General features: G+C 40.4%; 1 pseudogene; it reads right to left on the bottom strand.

Annotated features, from left to right (window-relative positions):
- LOC143389833 (formylglycine-generating enzyme-like) overlaps nucleotides 1-16,160 on the bottom strand; it is a 55,978-nt pseudogene that overhangs the window by 19,971 nt on the left and 19,847 nt on the right.

The raw sequence follows: 16,160 nt of genomic DNA on the forward strand, positions 1-16,160 counted from the left end.
TGCATGGACATATGTTCCGATAATACAGATCAAGTGCAACTATTTTAAAACTGGGGAGAAACAGGAAAAGCATATATAAAAGTCTGGGTTTTTTTTTTTTTAAACCTGTTCTCGGTAATTACACTGGTGATGATAGCACTGGTGTTGTTATTTTGAGACTGTTATGTATGTAATCTGGGATAAAACAAATGAGTAATTATGGACTACTCTAATTCTATCCCCTATGTCCTTGGGAATCAGGATTACCGGTGTCGGGAAAAGAAAAGAAAAAAAAAGGAGGAAAAGATGTCATGCAGAACAGGTTTAAAAACCTGAAGTACAATGTGGACTCACAGGGCACTGTATCTTAGCTCTGTCCACTGGGAGATCTAGAAACAACCACAAACCTAACAGCAGCAAGTTCACCTGGAACCTGGAGAAGGTTCTAGAAACATTATTCTCTACAAAAAGTAGTGTCTGCTTAGAGTAATGGGCAATTCCAGGCAGGGGAGGGTGATATATCCTGCCTTAGAAAAAGCAAGAAGCTACAAAGGGTTCCTAGGGTCAGTTCAAAAGGGATCAGGATCAGCTGTCCAAAGCAGAACGTCAGAATGGGGAGTAATGTGCAAATGGACAAAGGGTTTCTTTCTTGGCTGATGAAAATGTCCTATTCCATTCTGTGACGATGGCACATACATGGCAAAACAACTCCATACATACATGGTAAAACAACCCAGGAACTGTTTGCTTTAAAAGGTGTATTTCAAAGCATGTAGATTATATCTCAGTATAGCTGTTAAAAAGAGAGAGAGAGAGAGAGAGAGAGAGAGAGAGAGAGAGAGAGAGAGAGAGAGAAAGGATTCCCAAGAACTTGAAATGGCATCCAGTGTTCAAAAGTCAAGGGATCATGATTCCAAGTGAATCAAACCCACAACATGTATTTAAATTCTGAGTTCATAAAGATGATTTTAAAAATCTGGTTCCAAGTACATAAATCTACATTTATGATAAAACTGCACAGAACTGTATACACACAGAGAATGAATACATATAAAACTGGTGAAATCAGATGAAGACAAGTGGGTTGGACTAATTTCCAATTTTCTGGTTGTGAAAATATAGTATAATTATTTACTATGAGAACAATAGAGGAAACACAGAAAGGGGTATACAGGATCTCCCGTATTATTTCTTTGCAACTGCATGTGCATCTATAATTACCTGAAAAATGAAAAGTTCAATTAAAAAAAAAGAAAGAAATAAAACCCATCACCTATACAGAGTAATGGGAAATCAACTCATTTTTTTAAAAGCTAGTAAAGATTCATTTACCTATTTTTCTTCTATGACCCATATGAATGGTTAAGAAAATAGTAAGAGGAGCGAGCTTACCTCTTTATTATTATTATTATTATTATTATTATTATTATTATTATTATTATTATTATTATTTGTAAAAGGACACAATATCTTTTTATATATTTATTTTTATGTGGTGCTAAGGATCGAACCCAGTGCCTCAGTGAGGTACAGCCCCAGCCTGAGAACTGAGCTCTTTATGAAAATATCCTCATTAATAAATGAAAAGAGGGGCTGGGTATGTGGCTCAAGCGGTAGCGCGCTTGCCTGGCATGCGTGCGGCCCGGGTTCGATCCTCAGCACCACATACAAAAAAGATGTTGTGTCCACTGGAAACTAAAAAATAAATATTTAAAAAATCTCTCTCTCTCTCCTCTCTCTATCTTAAAAAATAAAAATAAAAAATAAAGGCATGTACCACCACACCTTTTAAAAAATAAATAAATAAATGAAAAGAGTAGATAAATAAATGAAAAAGAACTATTTAGATAATCACTCTTACAACCCCAAATAAACTCCTGGAGTTAGCCACCAGGCATTAACAACAGCTAGCATGAAGAGAAGCAGAAGGAACACGTATCTGATGCCTCCTATGGGGGAAGACACAACTTTAATGTCTTGCCATGGAGTGAACATGGGTCTGATCAGATTTGAGGATGTGGTTACCAATTAGCAGGTCACCAATGACAGAGAGAAGAGCTGAACTGCACTGTCAGAGCACAATCAGCAAAATTCAGATGTGGGCCAGTCTGCAGGTCCTGTATTCTTCCAGGGATAAACCAGGAGGAAAGACAGGGGGATGGGGCAACGCAAAGGAAACCTACAGATTATAAGAGTCTCAAAAGACACAGGTTTCCTTAAAATGGGTAAGGTTAAACTTGGGACATAACCTGGGCGATTATACTAGAAAGAAACTTAAGGGTGCATCTGCTTTAAAAAGCAAGATAGGGGCTACCTTAGGGACAGTAGGGGCTGCTGGACTAGGCAGCCAAATTCTAATCCCTGACCTGTGTGATGGTCACAGACATGTCTGCCCTAGGATAACTCAGAAAGCTACCCCTCTGTTATGTCACCTTTCTCCATTTGTATTTTATTTTGCAATAAAAAGGTCTTCAAAAGTGTGGGGGGGGGCATTGTATCACTAGCATAACCTGCATAAATGCAAGGCAACATTTAAAATAAATAATGAAAATAAGTAATACTATTTAATTTTTAGCTACAACTATAGCCTGAGAAAGATTCCAAGCCCTGTTTTCATCTCTGGGATATATAAGGAACTCAAAAAACTTACCATCAAAAAAAAAAAAAACCAAAAAACAACCAACCCAATCAATAAATGGGTCAAGGAACTGAACAGACACTTCTCAGAAGAAGATATTCAATCAATCAACAAATGCCAGGTGTCATTCTGATCGGCTCTCAACACAACATCTCTAGTAATTAGAGAAATGAAAATCAAAACTACTCTAAGATTTTATCTCACACCAGTCAGAATGGCAGTTATCAAGAATAAAACAACAATAAGTGTTGGTGAGGATGTGGGGGAAAAGGCACACTCATACATTGCTGATGGGACTGCAAATTAGTGCAAGCAATCTAGAATGCAGTATGGAGATTCCTTAGAAAACTTGGAATGAAACCACCACTGGACCCAGCTATCCCACTCCTGGGTCTATACTCAAAGGACTTAAAATCAGCATAATATAGTGAGACAGCTACATCAATGTTCATACCAGCTCAATTCAGAATAGCTGAACTGTGGAACCAATCTAGATGCCCTTCAGTTGATGAATGGATAAAGAAACTATAGTATATATACACAATGGAATATTACTCAGCATTAAAAGAGAATAAAATTATGACATTTGCAGGTAAATGGATGGAGTTGGAGAATATCATGCTAAGCAAAGTAAGCTAATCCCCAGAATCCAAAGACTGAATGTTCTCTCATAAGTGGACACTGATCCATAACAGCAGGGACAGAGACAGGGAAAGAATAGAGGAACTGTGATAGGGCAAAGGGGAGGGGGGAAGGGGAGGGGGTATGGAGGCAGGAAAGATGGCAGAATGAGATGCATATCATTACCCTAGGTGCATGCATGACTGCACATATGGTGCGACGCTACATCCTGTACAACTAGAGAAATGAAAAGCTGTGCTGCAACTGTGGACAATGAATCAAAATGCATTCTACTGTCATATATACCTAATTAGAATAAATAAATAAATATATTTTTCATGTCGTATGCTTCTAGAAACACTGAATTTATAAATGATCTAGTGCCAGGCATGATGGGGCATACCTACAATTCCAGCAACTGGGAGGCTGAGGCAGGAGAACTACAAGTTCAAAGCTAGCCTCAGCAACTTAATGAGACCTTAAGAAACTTAGGGAGACTCTGTCTCAAAATTTTAGAAAAGGGCTGGAGTGTAGCTCAGTGGTACAGCCCTTGGGTTCAACCCCACTACTGAGATGAGGAGAGATCTGATGCATCAAACTAAGTCAGGCCTCAGGAGATGAAGAAAACAAACCTGAGCTCTTCTATAACTCACAGATTGTATTCATTCAGCCTTCTCCAAACAAGCTTAAAAGGTTTGCTTTTCCATTATGAGCATTTAAGCAAGTGACAACACTGAGTCCCAGTAAGAGGTACTTGTCCTCATCCTGGTTACAGGTGCCCACACTTCCCTAAAAGGGAAGTGCCCACTTAAAAGGGCACCTTTGGAGCCCAGCAATAATTCACCTCTCCCTTCATGCCCAATGTGTTTGTAGGTTCTCCAGGGACAAGATGTCCTGTATCTGAATGCACAAAGAACAGAAATAAGCACATATGCCCTCCCTCGCCCCAACTCTGTATCTTAAAACAAGATACCATATCCCAAGCTGCTGGGTCATCAACACCAGCCAGAATTGACCACCAAGCCCTTGGAAAAAAAAAAAGATGGGGAGATCAGATTACATAACAGACCTGTAATATAAACTTGCAAAGAGCAAAGAAAATGTGAAATTCAAATGGAGCCAAATCACATTTTTCAAACACTTATCTCAAATACAGAAAAAGTGACCTGACTCACTAAAACATGGTTTGAGACTAAGTCTTGTTTTACTTTATTCCCCTCCCACATCAACTGCTACATTAGTTTGAAATGAAAGAAAATGTGGAATGCACTAGCTCAAAAAGAAAGAAAGAAAGGAAATGTGAGCCAGGATAGCTCAATTTTTCGGGTAGTGCTGCTCTCCAGAGAGGACATAATGCCGGCAACACATAAAGTTCAGGAGTGGGACTGTGGAGCTCAGTGGTAGAGCGCTTGTCTAGCATGCACAAGATGCTGGGCTCCAAACCCAGCACTGAGAATAATAAAAAGATGAAATGCAGGCAATAATTCAAAGGAAACTATAGGCAGGTTGAAACTAGATTCATCTTCAGATCTGTTTGTTTGTTTGGTACTGTGGATTGAACCCAGGGGTGCTTAACCACTGAGCAAACCCCCAGTCTTGTTTCCTTTTTATTCTGAGACAGGCTCTAAGTTGCTTAGGGCCTCCCTAAGTTGCTAAGGCTGGCCTCAAACTTGCGATCCTCCTGCCTCAGCCTCTGGAGCCGCTGAGATTACAGGCCCATGCCACCATACGCAACACATCTGCATCTTAGTCAGTCTCCCTTGAGTAGACTAACCCCTCCCTCACTGTCTGCTGTTGCCTCTGCATTCTCTGCACATTTTTCTGTGTGACTTTCCAGCCTGGCCTCATACCTTCCCTTGTTCTTAAATTTTTGTGAGAGATGTACACAAGCAAGCCCATAAACGCCACGACCCTGCTGAAATGGCTGGAACAGGAATCTAAATTAACTATGATATAATTACATACATAATGTCTATATATACACTTCAGTTGAACAGCTAACATAAAATTGAATCTTCTCTAATTTTGATCAACATTCAAAAGAACAAGGAAGTAATTATTTAAATAGTGCTGTGAATTCACCTGTCCACCCAATGTATGAAATACTTCTATTATTATGGAAGCACACTGCACCATTTCCAGTTAAGAGAAACACACCTAGTTCAAATCCCATGGGTCCTCCCTATGACACAGTATACCCCTGCCTGTAAGGACCAGTTCCCAGCCTTCATTATGAACATTTGCAGCAAAGGGGCCCTCCACGGAAACTGCTCTGACCATGTGAGTTCATGAATGTCAGAACAGGAAGCTCCGTCTCCACCTGGCCCCTGATGATATCAAGAGCATGGAAACGAAAATTCAGTTAACTCTCCATTCTCCACATACCTATGATAAAGGACACCCACCAGTGTTTGGAGCTGTACTTAGGAACACAATGCATAACTGGGACACCCAGGACAGAAGGCAGACAGAAACTTCCTCAGATGCCATCCACCTGTGGGCCTGGTTCTCTGGGCAAATCTGTAGCCACAGAATTGCCAGGTGTTAGGAGGAAGAGGAAGGGGGTCCTTGAGTTTGGATTTCTCACCCAGACCTTTTCCAAGGAGCCATGAGCAGTACGAGAGCCTGTTAAAGGTTACTTACTGCTTGCTGGATGCCAGTCTTCACCTGCTCGCTCAACATGCCCTCAAAGACAAAGGAGTCGCCAAACTTCTCAGCCTATAGGGAAGGTAAGAAATAGAAACCCAGAGAAGGTTGCAGTGATGTGGTGTATGCATGCCATCTTCTTTGGACACTGCTAACGGGATTCTTCTCCCAATGAACCTGAGTTTTTCCTACATCTTCCCACAAGACCCAGAAATGACTTATAGTCATCTGTGTCCCTCTTAAAACAGGTTAATGTTGCTCTTTGAACCTGTTTTCATTTAGTTGTTAAGAGTGCTTTACCACTGAGCTATATCCCCAGCCCTTTTTCCAATTCTGAGACAGGGTCTTGCTAAGTTACCCAGGCTAGACTCAAACTTGCAATCCTCCTGCCTCAGCCTCCCCAGTCTCTGGAATTACAGGCATGCACCCCTGCACAGGGTGCTGAGATTAGCTTTTCAGAACAAACTGTTCACATTTACCCAAGTTTACAAATAGCCCAGGGAAATAACAGAAATCTATACATATGAGATTGTGTAACCCAGCCTGTCCTTTGTCCTCCTCCTGGAATTCAGCAAAAATAACTAAATGCCACTGCTGATATTCTGACACATTCTGGCTCCACCGAGGTATTAAATGTGTTTATAAATATCAAGTGGTTAATTTAAGCACTAGATGCAAACCTGAACTTTAATAATTCTATTTAATATGAACATCTCAATTCTTCACAGACCTGGTTCTCTTCCTTGCGTGAGATCTGGTTCTGAAAACCGGGTCCTCTGTCCCTTGGCATCCGTGACTCTACTCCTCCTCTAGTTTTCTTCCATATATCTGACTATTCATCCTCATCCCCTGAAATACATGGGCTCTTCCTACGGTTCCTAAGATGCTGCGGTTTCTCAGAGCGCTGTCCCTGCTTTCTGCACTTCTCACACTAGGTCAGCAGCCTCCAGCTCTGTGATCATACCTTGGCCTGTGAAAACCAGAGGCTGCTGCTCCCCATCCCTGGGGAGTCTGATCCTGGGGGCTGTGGCAAGGCTCAAAAACTCTGCCTAGGTCACACCTGTAGTCCTGACACTGGTGGTTCCAGATAAACACACTGGTCAACCGCTGGGCAACTTCCCATGTTGTTATTTTAATTACAGCCAGCACTTCCCATGGCTCCAGAGCTCTGCCCCAGTCCCAAGGGGTCCTCACCTGACTGCGGCCTTGCACTTCAGGCCTTACCCTGGCACCTCAAGCTCCCCTTCGGGTGGCGCTTACCATCCTTTCCTCACCCCAGATGTTCTTACTATATTTGCTGGTGACATCACCGTGCCTAACAACCTAAGCCAGTTTATTCATTTCACAAACACTATCTACCCAACACCCACTATGCGCTGGATTTAGAACTAAATGAGGGGACACAAGGTCAATATCAGAAAGGCATGATCCCTGTCTTCATTGTGCTTAAGTGTGCCGATACAGGAAAAAAAATCATGCCCAATGAAGAAAGAAAAAATGATTATAACTTCATTTCACCTTGTAAGGTTAAAAAAAAAAAAGTTAAACACAAGCCTCCTTCTGACAGAGTGAACAGAGGTAGTCTCCTTGAAAAAGTGATAATCAAGCTGAGATGACAAGAACAAGCAGCAGCCAGGCACAGTGGACACATCTGCAATTCCAGCTACTCGGGAGATGGCAGCAGGAGGATCGCAAGTTCAAGGTCAGCCTCAGCAACTTAGCAAAACCCTGACTCCCAAAAAATTAAAAAAGAAAAAGATGGAGAAGGAGACAGCCTTGTAAAAAGAAGATAAGTAAAGCAGCTGTGGATTCCAAGCGGAGGAAAAATACGAACCAAGCTCCCAGGCTGGGAAAGAAGGTCTGGTTCTCAAGGAATAAAAACAAGACCAGTAGGACTGGCAAGGGGCGTGGGATGTAAAATAATGTTGAAGTTGGGGGGGAGGAATCTGTAAAGTGCTAGAAAAAAATGAAGCATTTTGTCCAAGTTAGGGCTTCTGAGCCCCCGTGCCCTACACCCTCTGGCATCATACTGAAGCTTAGAAACCTCCTTCTCAGAATGAAACATTTAAATGTATAAAATAAAATCAATAAGACTACTAAAACAATCATTACATAAATATTAATAAAACAAATGGCTGTTAGAGTCACCTGTATGCTTTTTTTAAAAAAATATATTTTCTTTAGTTGTTGATGGGCCTTTACTCTATTCTTTTATTTTTATGTGGTGCTGAGAATCAAACCCAGTGCCTCACACCTGCCAGGCAAGTGCTCCACCAAGGAGCCACAACCTGAGTCCCACCTGTATGCTTTTTATTAACATATTAAGTAAGATCTGGTACTAGTTCTCATAATTATCCTATTTCAAAGTGGGATGAATGCAAACAGTATTTCAAAATATCTGGAATAATAACAATAAGAAAGTAAATCTGTGATTTCTTTGTCTTTTTTTTTTTTGTACCAGGGATTAAAAACCCAACGGCACTTAATCACTGAGCCACATCCCCAGCCTTTTTAAATATTTTATTTAGAGAAAGGGTGTTGCTGAGTTGCTTAGGGCTAAGTTGCTGAGGCTGGCTTTGAACTCGCAATCCTCCTACCTCATTCTCCTGAGCCACTGGGATTACAGGTGTGCCCCAGTGTACCTGATGAAGTCTGATTTCTATTGGTAACAAAGTCACAGGTAGTAAGTTTACCATGGTTTGTTGTCTGTGTGATAATTGAAGGGCGTGCTAAATTTCAGGTAGAAATATCCAGATGAAAATTTTTCTCCTCTGTGCTCATGGATGCCTAAATTCTGCTTACTCTATCTAATCTTCATAGAGAACCCTGGTCTAAGGAAAGCCTTCTTCCCACGAAATCTTCTAACTTTAGCAGAGTACTGGCAACTTGACCTTGGAATATTCTTTTCAAACAAAAAGAACACAGATGTTTGCTTCTGACAAATGTTATTAAAAAGATTTATAACCACTTTGTATATTTGGGGAAATTTCAAAGAAATGTGAGAATGCAAAATCCTATCTGACCATTATTTTGCTTTTCACATGCACTCTCAAATTAATGCTTTTAAATTAAGAAAAAAAGATAGTTGGTGCTTTAAAAAGGAAAAAAAGAAAAGAAAACAGGAACTCCACATACTCAAGACAAGGGGAAAGTTTTTGGCAAGAGAAAATGGGATGCGTTTTAGAAAACAAGTCTATTTCAGAGACTCATAGAAACGCTCATAAATTCCAAAGCTTCCCCTTCCTGTTCTCATTTAGGGCAAACATCCAGTTCCAGAGCCGTGCTTGGTGGTTCAGTGACCACGGGATAATGCCAGGAACTGCCACAGAGGAGCCTGTGAACCATCGAGGCACTGGAATAAAGCCACAAAAATGAAAACCTGCACTCTGGCATCTATCATTCCTAAAACATGTAATGCTTCTGGAACATCCAAGTTGCACGTTATTGACAGGGAAGAATGGCCTTACTTTATGTGACATCTGTTATCTCAAAAAGTTGAGTGAACAGTCACCATCTCTGGCATGCTTGAGCATTAACACAACATACCTTTATGTTTAAGAACACAGGCTCTGGGGTCCCACTGTGCAGGTTGGAATCCCAGTTCCATCAGTAACTAGCCACACAACTTAGAGCAAATCACTTTTCTAACCCTCAGTTTCTACCTGAAGAAAAACCGACTGCACAGGGTTTCTGGAGAAATTAAGTGAAATACATAAATAAAGGGCTTATGTTAACTGTGATTTAAAACATTTCTCAGAGCAATGGAAAATAATTAAGTTTCCCCTTTTGTCCCCAACCACATTACCTCTGTCAAATAGCCAGTGGAGTTCACAAACTTCTCGAATTCAGCATTACTGACTTCATAGGCATCCATATAAAAGGCATCAACAGTAACTCTCCTTGCAGGGGCTTCCCCGTCCTGCTTTATCTGAGGATCATCTGTGCCCATTGTAAACACTCCAGCAGGGATGGGGACCATCTGCAGTGAAGACGGAGACACAGAAGTCATGCATCACAAACTGTACCTGGGCAAGGTGTATAGTTCTCAGTCCACGGTAAGCACATATGCTTAGTAACCCCCACCAGGAAATCACCATAAAATTAGCAAAATCACTCCACGCCCCAATGAAGGTGAACCATGAACTGGGGAAAAAAAAAAGGTGAAAATTTTTTAGGAAAGTAAGTTTCTTTAGCCCAAATTCTACATGTCCTAAATTTGCGCACAGGATGCAAACAGGATTAATAGAAACCAAATCGTCTAATGGGGAGCCACAGGTGCCGGGAGAGCATGCCATATTTCTTCACTAGATACATGTGTACATATTTTCTTCAATATTTTCATTTCTTTCAAATTAATTTTAAAAACATACATAAAAATGCCATATATAATATCACCAAATACTCACTGCATGAATTTTTTTCTTTTTTGGTTTAAAAAATGGAAATTTATTTCTTAGGGTTCTAGAGACTAGCAGTCCAAGATCAAGGTGTTAGCAGCTCTGGTTTCTTCCGAGGCCTCTCTCCTGAGATTTTAGATGCCCACCTTCTTACCATGAGCTCACATGGCCTTTTTTCTGTGTGTGCATATCACTGGTATCTCTTTTGTGTGTCCTAATTTCCTCCTCTTATGAAGAAGTCAGATTAGCCAAAGACTTTTTTTGTGGGAGGGTGGGCACCGGGGATTGAACTCAGAGGCATCACTGCATGAATTTTCCCCATTAAAGATAATGGGAAGGGCTTAAATCACTGAAACAGAAAAATCTGAAAAGTTTACTAAGGGATTATGTTTTGTATAATTCCTTACCATATTGCAAGTACATTCTTCCTATCTACCGTCACACATGAACTTAAACTTCCAGGGGAAAGAGACTGGGACTGTTATGTTTACCAGTTCCTAGCTGAGCGGGGTTATGTTTACCAGTTTACCAGGGTTATGTTTACCAGTTCCCAGCCCTGAGCACAGGGTCTGAGGATGGTACAGTAAGTTTTCAGTTAAAAAATGCAAGTCCAGGAGCTGGGTATGGTGGTTCATACCTATAATACCAGTGGCACTGGAGGCTGAGGTAGGAGGATCTCAAGTTTGAGGCTAGCGTTGCCAACTTAGCAAGGTCCTAAGCAATGTAGTGAGACCCTGTGTCAACATAAAATATGAAAAGGGCTGCAGATGTGATTCAGTGGTTAAGTACCCCTGGGTTCAATCCCTGGTACCCACCCCCCACAAAAAAGAATGTAAAAATGGTGCAGGCAATACATAAAAAATTCAGCAGGTCCTCAAGAAATGAACAAAGAGTTAACATATGATGCCCCCTTGCACCCCCAGATATTTATCCAAGAGAAATGAAACTATGTCCACACAAAAGGATTCACAGTAGCGTTATTCACAATGGGCAAAAGTGGGAACAACTCAAATATCCATCCTCTGATGCATATGTAGCAAATGTAGTGTACCTTAATTGGAAATAATGCTCAGTCATAAAAAGAATGAAGGGCTGATTCATGTTCCAACATAGATGGACCTCGACAATGAGACTCGAGATGCAAGAATCCATTTCTCAAAGGTCACATATTGTGTGAACTGATTCATGTGAAATATCCAAAATAAAAACACAAACAGAAAGGAGTTGGTGACAATCAGGGGCTGGGGGAGACAGGAATGGGAAATGATTGCTACTGAGTATGGGGTCTCTTTCAGGAGTGATGACATGTTCTAGAATTAGATAGTGATAATGGTGTGACTACACTAAAAAAGCAGTGACTGGTACAGTTTAAGAGTGAATTGTATGATGGGTCAATTATATCTCAATTAAAAGCAGACTCTCAACCATACCATCTGTCAGAAACACACTCTGCAGACGCAATGTCTAACTTTAAAATCACGGGCCCAATGATTCTATACCTAGCAGACCCAAAAGGGTCTACAAAGAAACTATTAGAGCTAATAAATGAATTCAGCAAAGTGGCAGGATATAAAATCAACACGTATAAATCAAAGACATTCCTGTATATCAGGGACAAATCCTCTGAAATGGAAATGAGGACAACCACTCCATTCACAATATCCTCAAAAAAATAAAATACTTGGGAATCAAACTAACAAAAGAGGTGAAAGACTTATACAATGAAAACTACAGAACCCCAAAGAGAGAAATAGAAGAAGATCTTAGAAGATGGAAAAATATACCCTGTTCATGGATAGGCAGAACTAACATCATCAAAATGGCGATATTACCAAAAGTTCTCTATAGGTTTAATGCAATGCCAATCAAAATCCCAATGGCATTTCTTGTAGAAATAGAGAAAGCAATCATGAAATTCATATGGAAAAATAAAAGACCCAGAATAGCAAAAACAATGCTAAGCAGGAAGTGTGAATCAGGCGGTATAGCGATACCAGACTTCAAACTATACTACAGAGCAATAGTAACAAAAACAGCATGGTACTGGTACCAAAACAGGCGGGTGGACCAATGGTACAGAATAGAGGACACAGAAACCAATCCACAAAACTACAACTATCTTATATTTGATAAAGGGGCTAAAAGCATGCAATGGAGGAAGGATAGCATCTTCAACAAATGGTGCTGGGAAAACTGGAAATCCATATGCAACAAAATGAAACTGAATCCATTTCTCTCACCATGCACAAAAGTTAATTCAAAATGGATCAAGGAGCTTGATATCAAATCAGAGACACAGCTTCTGATAGAAGAAAAAGTTGGCTACGATCTACATACTGTGGGGTCGGGCTCCAAATTCCTCAATTGGACACCCATAGCACAAGAGTTAATAACTAGAATCAACAAATGGGACTTACTCAAACTAAAAAGTTTTTTCTCAGCAAAAGAAACAATAAGAGAGGTAAATAGGGAGCCTACATCCTGGGAACAAATCTTTACTCCTCACACTTCATATAGAGCCCTAATATCCAGAGTATACAAAGAACTCAAAAAATTAGACAATAAGATAACAAATAACCCAATTAACAAATGGGCCAAGGACCTGAACAGACACTTCTCAGAGGAGGACATACAATCAATCAACAAATACATGAAAAAATGCTCACCATCTCTAGCAGTCAGAGAAATGCAAATCAAAACCACCCTAAGATACCATCTCACTCCAGTAAGATTGGCAGCCATTATGAAATCAAACAACAACAAGTGCTGGCGAGGATGTGGGGAAAAGGGTACACTTGTTCATTGTTGGTGGGACTGCAAATTGGTGCAGCCAACCTGGAAAGCAGTATGGAGATTTCTTGGAAAGCTGGAAATGGAACCACCATTTGACCCAGCTATTCCCCTTCTCAGCCTATTCCCTAAAGACCTAAAAAAAGCATGCTACCGGGACACTGCTACATCGATGTTCGTAGCAGCACAATTCACAATAGCAAGACTGTGGAACCAACCTAGATACCCTTCAATAGACGAATGGATAAAAAAAAATGTGGCATTTATAGACATTGGAGTATTACTCTGCATTAAAAAATGACAAAATCATAGAATTTGGAGGGAAATGGATGGCATTAGAGCCGATTATGCTAAGTGAAGCCAGCCAATCCATAAAAAACAAATGCCAAATGTCTTCTTTGATATAAGGAGAGTAACTAAGAACAGAGTAGGGCCGAAGAGCATGAGAAGATGATTAACATTAAACAGGCATGAGAGGTGGGAGGGAAAGGGAGAGAGAAGGGAAATTGCATGTAAATGGAAGGAGACCCTCAGGGTTATACAAAATTATATACAAGAGGAAGCGAGGGGAAAGGGGAAAATAATACAAGGGGGAGATATGAACTACAGTAGAGGGGGTAGAGAGAGAAGAGGGGAGGGGAGGGGAGGGGAGGGGGGATAGGAAAGGATAGGAAAGGCAGCAGAATATAACAGACACTAGTATGGCAATATATAAATCAATGGAAGTGTAACTGATGTGATTCTGCAAACTGTATATGGGGTAAAAATGGGAGTTCATAACCCACTTGAATCAAAGTGTGAAATATGATATATCAAGAACTATGTAATGTTTTGAACAACCAACAATTTAAAAAAAGGATAAGGCTAACCTCAAGATAGCTGCATCTTGGGGCTGGGACTGTGGCTCAGTGGTGGAACACTCACCAAGCATGGGCGGGACCCGGGTTCGATCCTGAGCACCCCATAAAAATAAAGGCATTGTGGGCTTGGGATGTGGCTCAAGCAGTAGCACCCTTGCCTGGCATGCACTGGGCACTGGGTTTGATCCTCGGCACCACATAAAAATAAAATAAAGATGTTGTGTCCACTGAAAACTAAAAAATAAATATTAAAAAAAATTCTCTCTCAAAAATAAATAAATAAATAAAGACATTGGAAAAAAATAAATAAAAATAAAATCAAGGGTCCAAGTCACCTCAGAGACTGCTTGGCAGCTTAGGAATTGTCAGTCTCTACAAACAGGATTTCAAATCAAAGGGGAAAAAACGAAGAAGTCAAAGAGATAATTAGTTGAGATAAAAAGAAAGAATACAGCTTAGCAATAGGAGTGGGAGAATCACAAAAACAAGATTGGAAGAAACAGAAATCAGGAAATGAATGATTATCTTGATTCTACTTTCCATTCCAATTGATTCTCTTTGCTGTCGTTGCTACAATTCTATGCATGCATTTCCTGATAAAAATGGTACTATTCTCATCTATGTGAGTAATAAACATAGCATTTGCCCAATGTGTTTTTCTATTCCAAAAAATCATCCTTGGCTACTTCTGTTCCCTAATCCCACCATATATATGTCACCCAGCCTTTCTGATGCTGCTACACATATCTCCCTCACATCTCTCCCTCTTTTCTATTCCCAGGTAACTGTGCAGGTTCATATCCCTCCTTACTTCTAAATCATCCACCTTCCATTCAATCATTCATTCAACAAGTATCAAATTCCCATGGATGGCTGGGGTGTTGGGGCTCAGTGGTAGAGCACCTGCCTAGCAGATGTGAAAAACTGGGTTCAATCCTCAATACCACATAAAAACAAATAAATAAAATAAAGGTAAAAAGATCATTAAAAAAAAAATCCTGCAGTGCTTTCTGCAAAACTCAAGCCTTCTATGTCCAGCACAATTTATAATAGCTCCATAACAGAAACAGGCTGGAATAGTCTCTCTCAGCCTCTTTCCACAACCTAAATGTTCATTAATTGTGGACTAGAAAATGGGAAATTAAGCAGCCTTAAGAAAGAAGAAAACCAGCCACAGTGGTGCACACTTGTAACCCAAGGACTTGGAGGCTGAGGCAGGTGGATTACAAGTTTGAGGTCAGCCTCTGCAACTTACGGAGACCTGCCGGGGTCCAGCCCTAGCAGGGTCTAGGGAGTCCTGAAGGATGAGTGGCATCGTTCTGTTCGAGCAATCTCCAGAGAGAGAGCGCTAAAGCAGCTTTCTCTGGGTCCCCTTTTATTACAATTTTTCTCATTTTTATTGATTCACAATACGTCATTAATTATATAATTTAAAACTTTGCCAAGACATGACATTTCCTTAACCATGATTGATGGTACATTAATTTACATTTTTCCAGGATGTGACCTTCAGATGTGACCATCTGAAATTTAATTTGTTTGGCATTTAACATACTCATGCCTCCTGTGAGAAACATAAGCATGAAAATGCAAAGTTCCAATTACATAAAAAAGGGTCTCATGGTTTCGGTTACCCACCAACCAGCGTGGCTTTGCCAGCATTCATCCTCACTGTGACCCTGTCAAGACAGTGGGAGAGCGGCTTTGCCAACACTTTTTCTCACTGTGACCCTGTCAAGACAGTGAGTGAGGGATCGCCTTCACCAGAGACCCTATCTCAAAATTTAAAAAAAAAAATGAAAACAGCTGGGGATGTGGCTCAGTGGTAGAGCAATCCTGGGTTGAATCCCTAGTACCACAGAAGAAGAAAAAAAGTAAATATCTAACATTCTGATAGAAAGCGATCTGACCAAGATAAAGAGCTACATGAACAAAGCACATTGCACAATCGTATACAGGAAGTGCTGCCATTTGTAAAGAGAGGTTGTGGAAAGAGGCTGAGAGAGAATACAAGACTCATATATTTTTGTATTTGCTCCCATTTGTAGAACACAGCTCTGAAAAAAAATACACAAGAAATGCATGGGGTGGTTGTTGGAGGGGAAGGTTAATAGATAAGGTGAAAATTTATCAGTATTCGCACATATATTTTTAAAAATTTTCAAAGTACCATCTATTTGAAATATAAGTGTCAACCTGATCATATCATTTTCCTATTTAAGTTATTCA

This window comes from Callospermophilus lateralis, unplaced genomic scaffold (assembly GCF_048772815.1).
Source record: "Callospermophilus lateralis isolate mCalLat2 unplaced genomic scaffold, mCalLat2.hap1 Scaffold_66, whole genome shotgun sequence".
Taxonomy (NCBI): Eukaryota; Metazoa; Chordata; class Mammalia; order Rodentia; family Sciuridae; genus Callospermophilus; species Callospermophilus lateralis.